Genomic DNA, 14,466 nt, shown 5'->3' on the forward strand with positions numbered 1-14,466 from the left:
ATCTGGCCATAGGCGCTGGCTGCTGGCTGGGCGGCCTCCGTACGGGAGACCGGCCTCCGACAGGGCCAAGGCCATAAACTGCGTGCCCCTTAAAGCCTGGCCTCCATAAGTCCTAAAATGTTCCTTTCACTGAATCCTATTGGCCAAAACCAGTCTCAAGTGCAGTCCACATTCAGGGGGTAGAGAATAGACTCTCCCCTCTTGCTAGGAGTTGCTCTGTAAAAGAATGTGCTCCCATATTTAGTCCACCACAAGCACAGAGTAGATTTGCCTGCTCTTGACCTTTCTATAAATGCACCCCTTAAGGGTGTTCTCTAGTGTGTCTGGCCTCTTTTGGTTGTTACGTTTGTAAGATTTCTCTGTATTATCGGACACGGTTGCAGATCATTTGTTCTCATTGCTGTGTGGTGTCCTTTCCATTGTATGGATGTGCCAGTTTATCTCTTCCGTGGTTGATGGCCATTTGGAAAGCTTTGGGGCTTTTTTGGCCATGATGAATCGCACTGCTCCGAACATTCTAGTACACGTCTTCGGGTGCCCACATACGCACGCGTATGTAGAAATGGAGGGGTGCCTGGGCGGCTCGGTGGGTTAAGTGTCCGACTCTCAGTTTCGGCTCATGTCATGGGTTTCGGCTCACGGTTTCATGGGTTTGAGCCCCACGCCAGGCTCCGCACCGACAGTGCAGAGCCTGCATGGGATTTTCTGTCTTCCTCCCTCTCTGCCCCTCCCCTACTCGCCCTGTGTCTGTCTCTCTCAAAATAAATAAATAAACTTAAAAAAAAAAAAAGATGAAGAAATGGAGTTGCTGGATTGCTGATAAGCCACAGGGTGGGAGATACCTCCAAACTATTTTCCAAGCTGGTCACCAGTGCATGTTCCATCAGGAGTGTTTGGGAAGCCTGCAAAGGCTTTGTGGAGGGGAGTGAGATCTCAGTGGGGCTTTTGGAAAAGTCTCCCCCTGGTTGAAGGTCACTGAGCCTGAGGCTTTCTATAATGTCCCCTCCGGGCCCACCTTGAGCCATAGGCCTCCAGGCTGGGGGACGTAGGGCCATCCGATCAGATGGCCTGCCTGGTCCCCCAACACTCAGGGAAGCTGGGTGCCTGCAGCTGGAGGGGATTGCCATGGCGGTCTCCATCCGTGACAGCTCTGGGCAGTGGGCAAGGCAGTCCCCAGAGAGACTGGGGTCTGCTTCTGGCTTTGGCTCTCTCTTGCTGTGGGACCCTGGGAGGAAACCCTTTCCCCATCAGGGCCTCGGTTTCCACATTCGTGAATCAGCAGAGAAGGGTATCACCATCACCAAGTCTCTTGCCTCTTACCAACCTGAGCCTTGTATTCTAGAATCTAACAGGGGGGAGGGCATCAGGAGGCCCTTGGAGAGCTCAGCGGGCTTCCTGATTTCAAGACACACATGTCGGTTGGCCAGTTTTGTTCCTCTTGTTCACCGAACACCTTCACCGCACTGTCCGCCCGTCACTCACTCGTCTGTCCGTCCATCCCTCCAGCGGTCACTGGCCTTGCGAGCCTCAGAGGATAAACTAGATCTCATTCCTGATGTCCGGGAGCTCTGCCCAGGGAGGAAACGGGCCTCCAGAAAGCCGGAGAAGACCCGGTCAGCCAGACCCCAAGCCCCTGGGTGATGAACAAAGAAAGAAGGGGCAGGTCAGGGAGGGCTCTGTGGAAAGGGCTCAGAAAATTACACAGAATTTGTAAGGAAAGGGCTCACTTCACTTGAGCAGAGTCTCCAAGGCCAGCAGGGCTTTGGAAGACAGAGAGAGGAGTGGAAGAAAGGGCTCTGAGCGGAGCACCAAATTTATCCCAAGGCCGGGGTCCCGGGGTCCCGGGGTCCCAGGGTCCCGGCCGGCTGCAGCACAGTGGTTTGTGTGTGCCAGGGTGCTGGTGCTGTGGTGTGGGGCCGCAGAGGGGCAGCCCCCCACGCCGGGGCTGGGGCCAGGCCTCTAGCACGAAGTCCGGGAGACAGGCCCTTGCCGGGGAGGGGGCGGGCAGCGCCCAGTTTCTGGAACGACTCCGCTTCGGTGCACCAGGTCAGCCGGAGGAGCCCAGGCGGGCAGAGCCTGCCGGTCAGTGAAGCGGGTGGGAGCTGCCGGGAAGGTTAGCTTGAAGCTCACTGTGCCCCCCTGGTCTGTCCCGCAGGACTTGCAGCGCTGTGCCCGGCCACGTCGGACCGCGGGAGCCACAGCCGTCTTCCCTCCTCGGCCTCCTTCCCCTGACGCTCTCAGCAGCCTCGAGTCCTGGCCATCCGCAGAAGCCTTTGCAGGTGAGCGGGCCGGGCTGGCCCCTGCTGCGGCTCACACCAGCCGGCGTGGGTCCTGGGGAGCGGGCGGCCGGGCTGTCACCACTGAGGCACGAGGGGATGGGGCTCACCTCCTAGTTTTCGCTTCTTCCCTGGCCTCCTCCCCTCAGACGGAGCCAGACAGCGGAGGGGGGTTGCGCCCTGGGCTGGGACTTTGAGATTTGGATGTATTCTTTCGCCAAGTCCCACGTAGCCTTAAGCAGGCCCGTGCTTCCGCTGCTGGCGGCCTCGGCCCTCTCATCTATACGTGAGAATAATAATGCTGGGTCTGCTGACATGCTGAGCATTTCACTGTGTGGCAGGCACCATGCTAAGTGCCGTGTAGCTATTAATTCCTTTCATCTGCACACCAACCTGTGAGGCGGGTGCCTGGTATCCTCTCCATTATATAGACAAGAAAACTGAGGCTTGTGGGTCGGGAAGTAACTTGCCCAAGGTCCCATGTCTGGCTGAGCCCCCCGTGGGGTTCACCTTTGGCTCTATATGGCCCCTAATCCTTGGACCATTCTGTCCCTGGCCTTGCCCACCTCTGCTAGCCTCTTCTTGGGGGGCAGGAGCTGAAGCAATCCCGGGGTCTTCAGAAGTGCTAAGTCCTAACCCAACTCGAGGCAAAGGGAGGGGACTTTTACAAGGTAAGTGTGGCTACAGATGTCTGGGGTCGTGACTCATTTGTGGATGTGATGTGACATGGACCAGGCCTGGCCTCTGGGGTCACCAAAGTGACACCTATGGCCCCTTCTAGAGGAGGGGCATGTTGGCTGCGTAGGGTTCTCCCTCTCTTGGCTTCCCTAACTCAGTTTCCCTAGCTTGTATTAAGCACTTAATATATGCCAGGCGTGATGTCAGGCCCCAGGATACAGGGGAAAGGGACTCGTCTCATTCTGTGCTCCGGCGGGGAAGCAGGGAGATCACTGCAGATGTCGTGCGAGCCCCGTACCAGCGGAGTGGACAATGTTCAGAGGTTAGAGGGGGGCGTTCTGGGGGAGGTAACTCAACAGTGAGGAGCGTTGTGGGGAGACAGGGACAGGGGATAGGTAGGAGAGCCTGGCAGGATGGGGGATGAGGTTGGCAAGGGGATGGGAAGATTATAAATGGCCACAAATGCCAGGCTGGAGAACTAGATCCCCAGGGCAGTGGGGAGCCATGGAGGGTTCTGAGTCAGGTAGGTACCTAATGAAGGTGGCTGCATTGGAAAGGCCATTGGAAAGACCCTGCTGGAAGCAGGGGGACTAGCGGGACTCTCCCAAGCCACAGCAAGAGGTCAGATGCCTCAAGTAGGGCCAGACCAACGGGCACAGACAAGGAGTGAAAATATAAGACCCCAAGGCAGGGAAGTTGTCAGGATTGCAGTTGGCCAGGGTGGGGGGGGTGGGGCATGAGGGTGGGAAAGGTGCCAGGATGTGGGATGGGGGTTAACGATAGAGTGAGCATGGGGAGTCTGGCATCCAGGAAGGCTTCTTGGAGGTGGTGGGCCAGGTATCTCTGAGAGAGCCAAGATTTTCACGAGGAGGAGGATGATTTGAGTGGCATTATAGTTACACGTGGGCTTCATGGTCTCATGCAGAAATACTGATACACACAGAAGTCCCAGAAGATTCTCCCCACCCACAGTCATACCCATAACCGTGAATGCAAGTGCACACACACTCGTGCACACAGGTGCACACATGCTTACAAACCTGTCCATGCATGCTCAGGGGATACAGCTGTGCGTGCACACCCGTACATGAATGGTCACGCGCACAGATGCACGCAGCAAGGTAGGAGGAGCACTCCCTCGCATGCATGTGTACACAGACATCACTCACGCGTGCTCCAAACATACACGCACGCACACAGATAGACTTGCATGCACATACGTGCTCGCAGACACACGTTCACAAACCGCATGGACTCCCCAGCAGAAAGGCACAAGCTCTCACAGCACACACATGCCCACACACGCTCAGGGATGCCTTCACGTGCACACACAAGGAGGGATGTGTTCCAAGGAGAAGTAGCTATTCAGGGATCGGTAGCTTCTCATCTGTCAAAGCTCCCAGGGCACAGGGAGTTGCGGGTTCTGCCTGGTGCGGGAGGTTAGCCCCTGTGTGGGGAGGAAATCTGGGAAGGACCTCCAGGAGACAGCCAGAAGGTGGGGAAAGATTTGCCGGGTTGCCGTGGAGGGACAGGGCGGACCAAGCGTAGAGCCTGGCTCTTGCAATGTCCCAGAGAAGTGAAAGTTCGTTCACTGGCCCTTCCCTCCTCCCCCAGTAAGCATCCGTCAGAATTTACTAGAATCGGGACCGACTGCATGATTTGCCTAGTGCGAAACAAAAACGAGGGGCTCATTGTTCACAAATGATTACGGATTTCAAGACGATGGTGGCAGCACATGAAACCAAGAGTGAGTCCTTCTAAGTGTGGGGCCTCGTGCAGTTGCCCGTGAGGCCAGCCCTGCCCGTAATAGGGGTAGTGGTCATGGGATTAAGCGCCAGGAACTGAGTTTGGATGCTGGCTCCACCAGTAGAGACCTCGGGCGTGACCCTGTCACCTGTGGGAGGCTCGTCTGCCAAGGGGAGAGATGTCGAGCTCTTCAGAGCAGTGCCGGCATCCACGTCGTCCCCACAGCCCGTGACGGTGGCTTTGGTTAGGGTGGGATTACAGCCCCTCTGACAGGCAGTGCTGTTCAAGGATTCCCTGACCTCTGGCAGCCTAGTTCTTCTGTGCTTTGCCAAACCCACCACGGCAGGGGGCGGTGGGATGGCTGTTCTGTGTTTTATTTGCGAATCTTCTGCCCGGTCGTCTTTTGCACACCCGTCTCTGCTTGGCAAACTCACTCCTGTAGGTCAGACGCCACGGGGCCTTCTCTGAGCCCGGCCTCTATCTCCCAACCTTTGCCCTGGGATCCCTCCAGGATTCACCGTGACCTCGTGCACTGTAGACTTCTCTATCGTGTGCAAAGCCCTTGCACACTCCGGCAGGCCACTGAGCAAGCCCTGTAGAGGTCCTGTTCCCGTTTGCTAAACGGGGAACAGAGGCTAGTGCCTGGACCCAGGTCAGGTCCACAACAGGCAGAGGCGCAGACAGTGGCGACAGAGGGAGGTCGCTGGGCTCTTTCGGTATTTTGGAAGACTGGCTTTTCCCCCTGGTCAAGAGCTCCAGCCTCTGGTGGAGCTGGAGGTCTGGCCAGCTAAAGTAGACAAAGCCCCACCCCTCTTCCTCCCCGCGGGTGACTTGGCCCAGTCCCCACAGCCAGGCAGACTGGAGCCAGATAGATGTGGCTCCGGAGCTCGAGCGAGTCCCACATCAGGCAGAGAGGTGAGAGGGTCCCGGCTGGTCTGGGCCATACGGCCTACAAAGGGTGGACACAGAGAAAGGGTTTCTGGCCCGGGGCATGACAGCTGGTCCCACGTGGCCAGCACTCTGTAAAAGGTGCTCTGAACACCCGTGGTGGATGAAGGCAGAGGGCACTGACACGATCAAGGGTACGAACTCTGGGCCTCGGCTTTGGGCCTAGCTCTGCCGCTCCTCTGTGATGCCAGATTAGTGGCTTAACCTCTCTGTGCTCATTTCCTCGGTGTTAACGTAGGGATAAGAATAGGACTTACCTCACTGCGTTGTGAGGAATCCAGGGAGCTAAGCCATGTGAATCCTTGCGACGCTGCCTAGAACATGGCTAGCGCTCCACAGCATACGGCTTGATGGTGGGCGAGCAGCTGGAGGACGGTGACAGAGCTGACGCGAGTGCTGTGGACACATGGAGGAGGGTGGTGACATGGTCGGTGTCATTTAAGAAAGGACGTAGGGAGACAGCAGGATGGGGGTTGGGCTGGATTTGAGTTTCATGTGAGGTAATCGCAAACAGTTGTCGATCACACCTCTGTGGGCAGGGACCTGGGGTGACGGCCACACTCCCTGGCCAGCCCCTTCAGCCCCTGGTTTGTGGCTTCATGCTGCCACCATGCATACCCATCCGCTGTCAGTCAGCAGACTTCCAGGGTTACGTGGTGCAAGACGGGTTCAGGGCTGGCTGCAGAGACCTTGAATGCCAAGCCCAGCTCACAGCGGGCCTGGCCAGGGCCATGCAGAGCTGGCATTCCAGGGTCCCCATGTGGCATGCCTGTCAGTCTTCAGCGCCAGCTGAGAATGCACACCCCACTCTCCTTGCCTGGAATTTGTTGCCTGCAGCCCAGGCCCCTCCACCCCCCCAGCCTCTGCAACCCTGACCCCAGCCTGGAGCTGGAAATAGTTTACAGCCCCCTGATCATTCCTGCCGCAGGTGGGACACTCTCTGGGTCACCAGAGCGGGGCTACTGCCCTGGCAGGCTCTCTGGGCAGGACTTTGGTCAAGCCTCAGCCCTGCTCACACACCTTCTGTGTGACCTTGAAGCAGCTGCTGCCCTTCTCTGAGCAGTTATTTATTGGGAAGTCAAACCAGAGGCCTGGGACAGGTCAGGGGTCACAAACTAATGATCTCAAGGGACTCAGCAACCCAGTGAAGCTGAGGTTATCCTGTTGTACAGATAAGGAAACTCAGAGCACAGAGAGGTTAAGAAGCATACCCAGGGTCACAGAGCTATTGGTACAGAGCTGGGATTCCGCCCAGTCTCATTTGACATTTTATTTGTATTTTCCCCACTCTATCAAACTGTCTCGGATAGGTACTTGCATGTTTCTGAGTGATCTGTTCGCTCTGTCAGCCAGAGTGTGCTAAACATTTACCAGGCTCCTGTACCGTGCTAGGCGTTGGCATCCAAAAGTGAATCTGCGTTTGAGAAGTTGGGTAAGCACAGCCTTGGGCTTGGATGTCACAGAGTCTCCAGTGCAGAGCACGCTTGGAGGGGGCCCTTGATGGGTGAAGGCAGTAGGAAACGGGAGGAGCAGCTCTTCCCTGACACTAGAGGAGGCAGGCCAGGGGACTGCCTGGAGGAGGAGGCTGGATCCTTACACAGAGGAGCGGCAGACTAAGGTCTTCCTGGGGTCTCCGCACAACTTGGCAGGACTCACCCAGTGGGATGTCCAGTTGGAGAGGAAAATTCATTCAGCCACAGCTGGAGGCAGATGCTGAGGCAGCCCCTGAGGGCCTCAAAGGCTGGGCCAGAGTTTGACCTTGATCCTGCAGAGAGTGGGGAGCCAAAAGGGCTGTCGAGCAGCAGCTCCTCTGTGAAGGACAGGAAGGGAGGGCAGGCTTTGGCCCACTAAGTGGGGCTCCCAGCTCCACCCAGAGATGGTGACAGCAGGGAGGAACAGGGTTAGGGGCTTGTTTACTCCAGCTAGCTGGACCCCCAGCTTCTCCAGGCCATCTTCAGCACCCCAGGCACCTCTGGGCCTCTCCTGGGCCAGGGGCTGGAGCTCTTTACCAGGAGGAAAATGCTGGAATAGGAAGCTGCCGAGGTGCCACCCTCTGTTGGCACCACCCACACCCCTCCCTGTGCAGGGCGAACCCTAAGTGATGTGGTAGAGACAGAGAGGCCTGAGACCAGCCCAGGGCCGTACAGCATCACCGTGGCAGGTGCAAGAGGCCAGCAGGCCAGGCAAGAGGCATCTTTCCTGAGGGTGGGAGGGAAGGTCTAGGGCTCCCTCTGGCTCTCCCAGAGTCCGGTGTGAGCCTCTCCAGTTGGGTGTGATCACCCCTGTAGGTCCACAGAGCTACACATGCGCCACAGGGACCCCTGACCTCGGCCACCAACAGGACTCTCTAAGGACGGGCTGGGATTTGGCAAATTACGCCAAGAAGGATTCCTTGGGTGTTACTCACCATGGGCGCTTCTCCCTCCCACTGATATTTGCTCACCTGGCTCTGTCGGAGCTCTGGAGTTGGTCTCCCTCTGGTCCATAAGCCACACACTTAGGATGAGGACAAGCGCAACCATGCCCTGTGTCCAAGGCCCCCAGCCTCAGTGACCTTGCAGGGAGGGAGCGGACACTGGGCGGGGCAGCCAGGGTGGCATCTGTATTGGAGGGATACCATCCCTGCTTTGGAAACATAGCAGGTGTAGACCCTGGCAGGGCCCACGACCTGCAGTGGTGGTAATGACCTGGCCATGGGGCGCAGTGTTTCTGGAAAGGCAGGACCAACCCCTGAGGGGCTGAGGGCACAGAGATTGGGGCCTGGGAAGTTCTAGGGGTCTGTGGAGGTTCGTCCAGAGCCGGCACTGAGAACTTGCATGGGGCGCTGGCTCTGTTAAGCCTCTTTTGTATTCCACCTCCGATAATCATGACCTCCTGCCAAGGCTTCTAACCATTAGGGCCTTTCTTATCTGTTTACCAAGAAGTGAGGGCTGGAGATTGCAGGCCCAGATGCCAGGGCAGAGAGAATGCTCTGGAGTCAGGGCCCTATTTGAAAGCCGACAATCTACATGGGGGTGAGAAAGGAACATAGATTCAGGGAACTAGGGACCACTCCTGTCTCTTGTCCGCCCTTTGCCGAGCCACAGCAGGGTGCCCAGAGGCCTACAGTCTAGGACACTGGATTTGCAGGTATCTAGGAAAAACATCTGGGCTCCAAGGGAGTCTAGGGTCAAAGAGGGCTTCCTGGGGCTCCTGGGTGGCTCAGCCAGTTAAGCGTCTGACTCTTGATTTCAGCTTACGTCCTGTTCTCATGGTTCCTGAGATTGAGCCCCTCATCGGGCTCCGTGCTGATAACATGGGGCCTGCTTGGGATTCCCTCTCTCTCTCTCTCTCTCTCTCTCTCTCTCTCTCTCTCTGTCTCTTTCTCTTCCCTTCCCCCATGCACACTTTCTCTCTCTCTCTCAAAATAAATAAATGAACATTAAAAAAAAAAAAAAAGAGGGCTTCCTGGAGGAGGTGGAGCTCCAGCCGGACCCTGAAGAATGAACGTGACTATGAACTGAAAGCATTCCAAGCAAAGGGACCAGCTGAGCCAAGGCCCTGAGGCAGGCACTCAGAGTAGGGGTGAGGGGCAGATCAGCGGGCTGGATGGAGGGCACAGACTGGGCAGTGAGGAAGTGAGTTGGACATGCCCCCTAGAGGCCAGATGGCAGAAGGAGGAGGAAGCTTGCACTTTGCTTCTAACTTTACTAAATCCCTGAGCAGATTCCTGCCATACTTCCATTCCTCAGTTTCCCTCAGATCTCCCTGGACTTCCAGACACAGCAGGGCAGGGCCTGCCTAGGCTCCCTGGGAGTTGGCGGGCAACTGGGCAAGGGCACTGGTGCTGGACCCAGGCCTTCTCTTTGGCTGGGGAGAGCTGACCTCAGACTCCAGGGGCTTGCCAGGAGTCTCCCCCAGCCTGGGAGGAGGGGAGATCGGGCCCTCTGGGGCAGACCCTCCTATGGGCTAAGGGTCTGGCTCCCAGAGCAGACTCTGGAGCTGAGAGTTTGGAGGGTGGGCCTCCCCTGTCCTTCCTATCACCGACTATTGCTTTTCTTCTCTCAGAGAAGGGGGGAAGGGGTGGCCATCCGTAAGGGCATGGGCCAGCTCAGAGCCGGACATAAGGAGGTGATCATTTGAGCCCTGCACGCCCGTGCCAGGCCTATGATGCGTCGCGGGCTCTGTGTGCCGGTGCCCTTCTGAGTTCAGGCCCTCCCTGGAGCCCTGGGCTCAGCCCAGGTTGTGTTTGCTGTCCCTCCACTGACCCACAGCGGCCTTTCTCACCCTCTCCCTATGAGCACGGTGGTGGCCACAGGCTCTTCGACTCCTAATACCCAAGACTGAGCAAATCTCCCCAGCAGTTTGCACAGCGGCCAGCTCAAGCCCCGTCAGCCCGGGGCCTGGCCTGGGTTCCCGCTTGGGAAGCCCAGAACTGTCTTCTGCAAGAATACAGCAACCACCCACAGCAGGAAGGGCAAGCCGCCTTCATGCAAAGTCTCTTCATGACCCCGGCTCCTCTCACCCTCGTAAATAATGAAATGGTGGGCTTTGTGGGGGCCCGTTTTGTAGAAACTGCAGTTCTGGAAGAGAAGGTAGGAGACTTGGCCAGGGTCATGCTGCCAAGCCAGAGCTCAAACCCAGGGTCCTAGGCCCCTAGTCAAGCTCCTTTGGGGACAAGCCAGTGTTTCCTGTTCATGCCAGAAGGCAGATGTGCCAGGGCCTAGAGGATGTGGAGGAAGGGAGACCCACCCTGGGGGCCCAGGGGCCCAGGAGCCAAAAACACACAGGGGACTGTCTCTCTTCCTTGCCTCCAGCTACTTTAATTGGCTGGGTCTGCCAGTGTAGTGACATTTACCTGGTGGGGAGGAGGGCCTCCTTCCTCTTGAATCAAGACGCTAAAAATAACTAGGCCCAGCTTCCCGGGGCCCCTGCCCAGCCAGCGCCTGCCTGCCCACCTCAGCGATCTTTTTCCTGGGTGCTGGAAGCTAATTGCTTTGTGAGCACGCGGTTCCTTGCGCTGAGGACTTCCTAGGGGTCGTGGCAGGAATGGCATTGCTCACTCGGCTCCGAAAGACTGAGAGGTCTCTGCAAGGCCTACCTGACCCCCGGGTATTGAAGCAATGGGCCCCTCCCCGAGCCCCTGCACCCACCCCCTTTTTCCCTGGGTGGAGTACCCTGACAGGCTGGCCACCCTACCCCTACGTGTTTAGGCCCCTTTCTAGAGCTGCCAGAGTTTCTCCGGGGTTGCCTGAACTCTAAGGGGAGGGGAGGCTGTGCCCCTCATCCTCAGAGTTATCTGGTGCCCACCTCAAGTCCTAACACGGACATACAAGTCGTGGCCGCCTGCCTTCCTGCTGCCTGTTCATCCTGTTACGTGAGCAGCCAAGAGGAGCCCAGGCTTTGGAGCTGGACACGTTTAAATCCAGCTGTGCAACCTTCGCAAGTTTCTGAGCCTCTGTATTCTCATCTGTGAAGTGGGCATCATCAGTGATCTGGTTGTGTCGTTGTCAGAATGAAATGAGGTAATTTGCAGAGTGGCGGATGAAGACAGCTGGGCCCGCAGGGCCACTAGGAGGCCTGAGTACCTCTGGGGGCTTTCCTTTCTCTTCCCTTCCTCTTCCTATGGTATCAGCAGGCCCTAGTAACCTAATAAATTTGGTTGATGTGTTCGGACCGGAGGGGACAGTCTTGATCCAGACTGAGGATCAGGGACTCAGTCTCCCTGGGAGCAGGGGTCCCTTGCGTGTTCCTACGCAGCCCCAGAGCGGCCTGCTAGGCCTGCCCCGCCCGGGTGTTTGTCTACTTCTTGCCCTGGGTCAGTGTAACCAGAATTGTGTTGACACTGGCCTACAGGTCCCTGGCTGTGGGGTCAGCCCCGTGGAAACAGAAGTGGTTCTCTGGGCTCTGTACTTGCCAGCCGTGGGCACCCAGGCCAGTGGCTGAGCTCATCCGTGAGTTCTGCATGTGAAAATGGGGGTAGTAACGGCCCCTGCCCCGTAAGCGCTGTGAGATTAAACTAGCACAGATATACAGTGGGGTGTGGCTCGGGGAGAGCACTCAGGGTGCATTAGCTAGTCCTCATGGTAGTAAGATAGCAGGAGCAGTCGGTGGTAATAACCGTGGCCACCTGCCATTTGTTGAATGGTTAGTTTCGGGTGCTGTGTCAGGTGCTAAGTACTTTACGTACATTATTTAACTTCATGACAGCCGTGCACGAGGTGCTCTTATAAGCATCGTGTTCCAGATGAGGAAACCGAGGCACAGAGGGGTCACGTACAATCTGAAAGTGGTAGAACTAAAAACCCGAACTTAGGTTCAGCCCTGCTAGGGTGACCAACAGTTAGGGTTGGCCCGGGACCACCCCGGTTTTAGTACCGGGAGTTCCGCATCCCACACACCTCTCCATTGCTGGCACGCCAGGACAGCTGACCATGCGATCCCCATCTAAATCCTAAGCCCTGCCCGCCCCTCTGGACTCCCTCCTTGGTTCTGGGGCTGGCTGGTGCACTCTGGGCTCTGGAGGTCCTGCTCCCGCTGGGCCCCTTCCCCCACCTCACAGATTCCACTTCTAGACTGTCCTCCTTGCCCATCCCCCACAGCTTGGCTGCAGTTCCCCACCCCCACCCCCATCCAGCTTCCTCCTCTCCCCCTCTCCCATCTGCCAGCAGGAGGACTGTGGCTGTGCCCCCACCCCCACCCTGACCAGTCTTCACTCTGCCCATTTGCACTAAGGGCTTTGGCACCTCTGCTCCTGGCTTTCTAGAGATGCTCTGGAGACCTCTTCCTTAAAAGAAGGAAGGCGGAGTGAGCCCCCACCCCCAGCCCTGGCCCAGGCAGCCTGGCGAGATCGCACTGGCCCTCCTTCCGGTGAATTGATGGAGGGCACTGCTGACAAAGGAGAAAGGTCAGCAGGGGGACAGAGCCGAGGTGGTGGCAGCCTGCTGGCCGGCACTGCCCTCCCCCACGTCAGGGCTTTCTAGGGGGCGGGGCCCAGTGCTCCTTGGGGTCTGGTCAATTCCTATTGACTCAGGCAGCCACTGGCTCAGCACGGCTGAACAGCCGGGCCCCCAGAGGACTAGGGGAGACGCCTGGGTCATTCTTGACACCTCCCTCTCCCTCACCCCCACATCCAACAGTCATTTCGACCCCTGACCCATCTCTGGACCTGCATCCTCCTCACCATCCCCACCTTCTGCTGGCATTCGGGTCTGACCATCTTCTTGCCTCTCAACTACTCAACCCTTCCCGGCCCTCTGCTGCCCTCCCTGGCTTCCCACTGTCACCAGGAATAAAGCCCAAGTTCCAAGGCTGACATTAAGGCCCTCCTTGGGTTCAGTGAGCCTGCCCGGAGCTGCCTTCGCTGAGGACTTCCGTGTGCCTGTACCCTCCCCACCCTCCGACAAGGGCCGCTCCCAGCCCTCTCTCCCTGCTCGGGTGTCTCTCCCTGCAGACATGTCTTTCCAGGGCCTGGCCCACCACTTTCGTCCCCAGGACTCTGTCCTCTGGGGGAGGTTGGAAGAGGTCATCTGTGAGGTAGCAGCACCCTAAGGGCCAAGCCTGCAGCAACAGCCTGTGACCAGGACGCTGGCCTGAGTCGTTGCCCACTCCATGCCTTTCCTCCGACTCCCCCTTAAGCCATCCAGTGTACCTCGTGCCCTGGCTTCCGGAGGGCAGGAGCCACCTGTCTCCCCAGCTCACACAGGGGCTAAGCCCCAATGAGGGCAGGAGGCACAGTGGTTAGCGTGCAGGCTCTGGGACCCGACCCCAGCTCTATCACCTACTAGCTGTGCGACCTTGGCAGTCACTTAACCTCTCTGAGCCTGAGTGGTACTAATTGTGGGATATGGGTAGTAATAGTCCCTCCTTCGCGGGATGGTGAGAGTCAGTGTAATGACAGGTGTTGAGTATTTGCAGGGCCCTGGAACATCTTACGGATCAATAAAGTCATCTCTCTTCCTTACCATCAGAGCAGGCAGCTACCCTATTCAGGAGATGGGGGGCCTGCCCTCCAAATGGGCTCCTCCTGGTGATTTGGATGGACCTTCCGCTTCTGCCCCCTCACAGCCCCCTCTTTGCCCTTCATCCTGTCCCAGCACTGCTCCCTTACATCCCCTATGACCCCAGGAAACCCAGACCTCCCTGGCTTCGTGCTGTCACCTGCACACCTGCCTTATCCACCCTGTGTCCACAGGATGCCTTCAGAGCAGGGGCCAGGATTTATTATCGGTTTCCCCCGCGGCCCCTCACAGGTGCCTAGAGCACAGTAGGTGCCTAATAGTTGTTTCCTGGGTCGAACTGATGTTCACCAAGCCAAAGTCACCTCTAAGAACAACACAGCAAGGAGCAGCCGGCCCCTGTGCTCATCTGCAAACTGCCGAGGGGCACTTCTGAGCCGGGGGTGACACTAGGTGAGATGCCTGCCCACCCTAGCGTCCTCAGTGCACTCGGGGGAAGCGGGGAGGGGACTGGGGCGGCGCCACGGTTTGACCACCGTGTTGGAAGGGGTTTCGAAGCCCGTGCCTCGCACCGTCCTCTGAACTGTCTTATTTGCCTGGGTCCTTTCCCCACCCCCACGGTTTTCTGTGAAATTGTGTTATTATATTTAAACAAATCAATTCCACTGCAGAGTTTTCCTGTCCTAATGGTGAGTGTGCGGCACAAATACCATTGATCCCTCACAGCCCTGAAAAACAGTTGATGGATAGCACCCGGGCTGGTCTTTGGAGAGGCACTTAGAGCAGCTGTGTGCAGCCCCCTCCGCTCCCCCACACCCACGCCGCCCCCCCCCATCACGACCCCACCCCACCCCGAATGTCGAGGTTGTGCAATGAAAGGA

The 14,466-nt window shown here is 57.6% G+C and overlaps 1 protein-coding gene across 7 annotated transcripts in view; it reads left to right on the forward strand.

The window, feature by feature from the left end:
- Nucleotides 1-730: 730 nt before the first annotated feature.
- ZMIZ1 (zinc finger MIZ-type containing 1) overlaps nucleotides 731-14,466 on the forward strand; it is a 187,767-nt gene continuing 174,031 nt past the window's right edge. For all 7 annotated transcript variants that reach the window (XM_047073034.1, XM_047073039.1, XM_047073043.1 and 4 more), the window contains exon 1: nucleotides 731-2,279. The gene's annotated coding sequence lies outside the window, so the exon portion shown is untranslated. The remainder of the gene's footprint in view (nucleotides 2,280-14,466) is intronic.

Source organism: Lynx rufus, unplaced genomic scaffold (genome assembly GCF_022079265.1).
Source record: "Lynx rufus isolate CCGP_SWC_20201006 ecotype Redwood Valley unplaced genomic scaffold, mLynRuf1.p SCAF_11, whole genome shotgun sequence".
Lineage (NCBI taxonomy): Eukaryota > Metazoa > Chordata > Mammalia > Carnivora > Felidae > Lynx > Lynx rufus.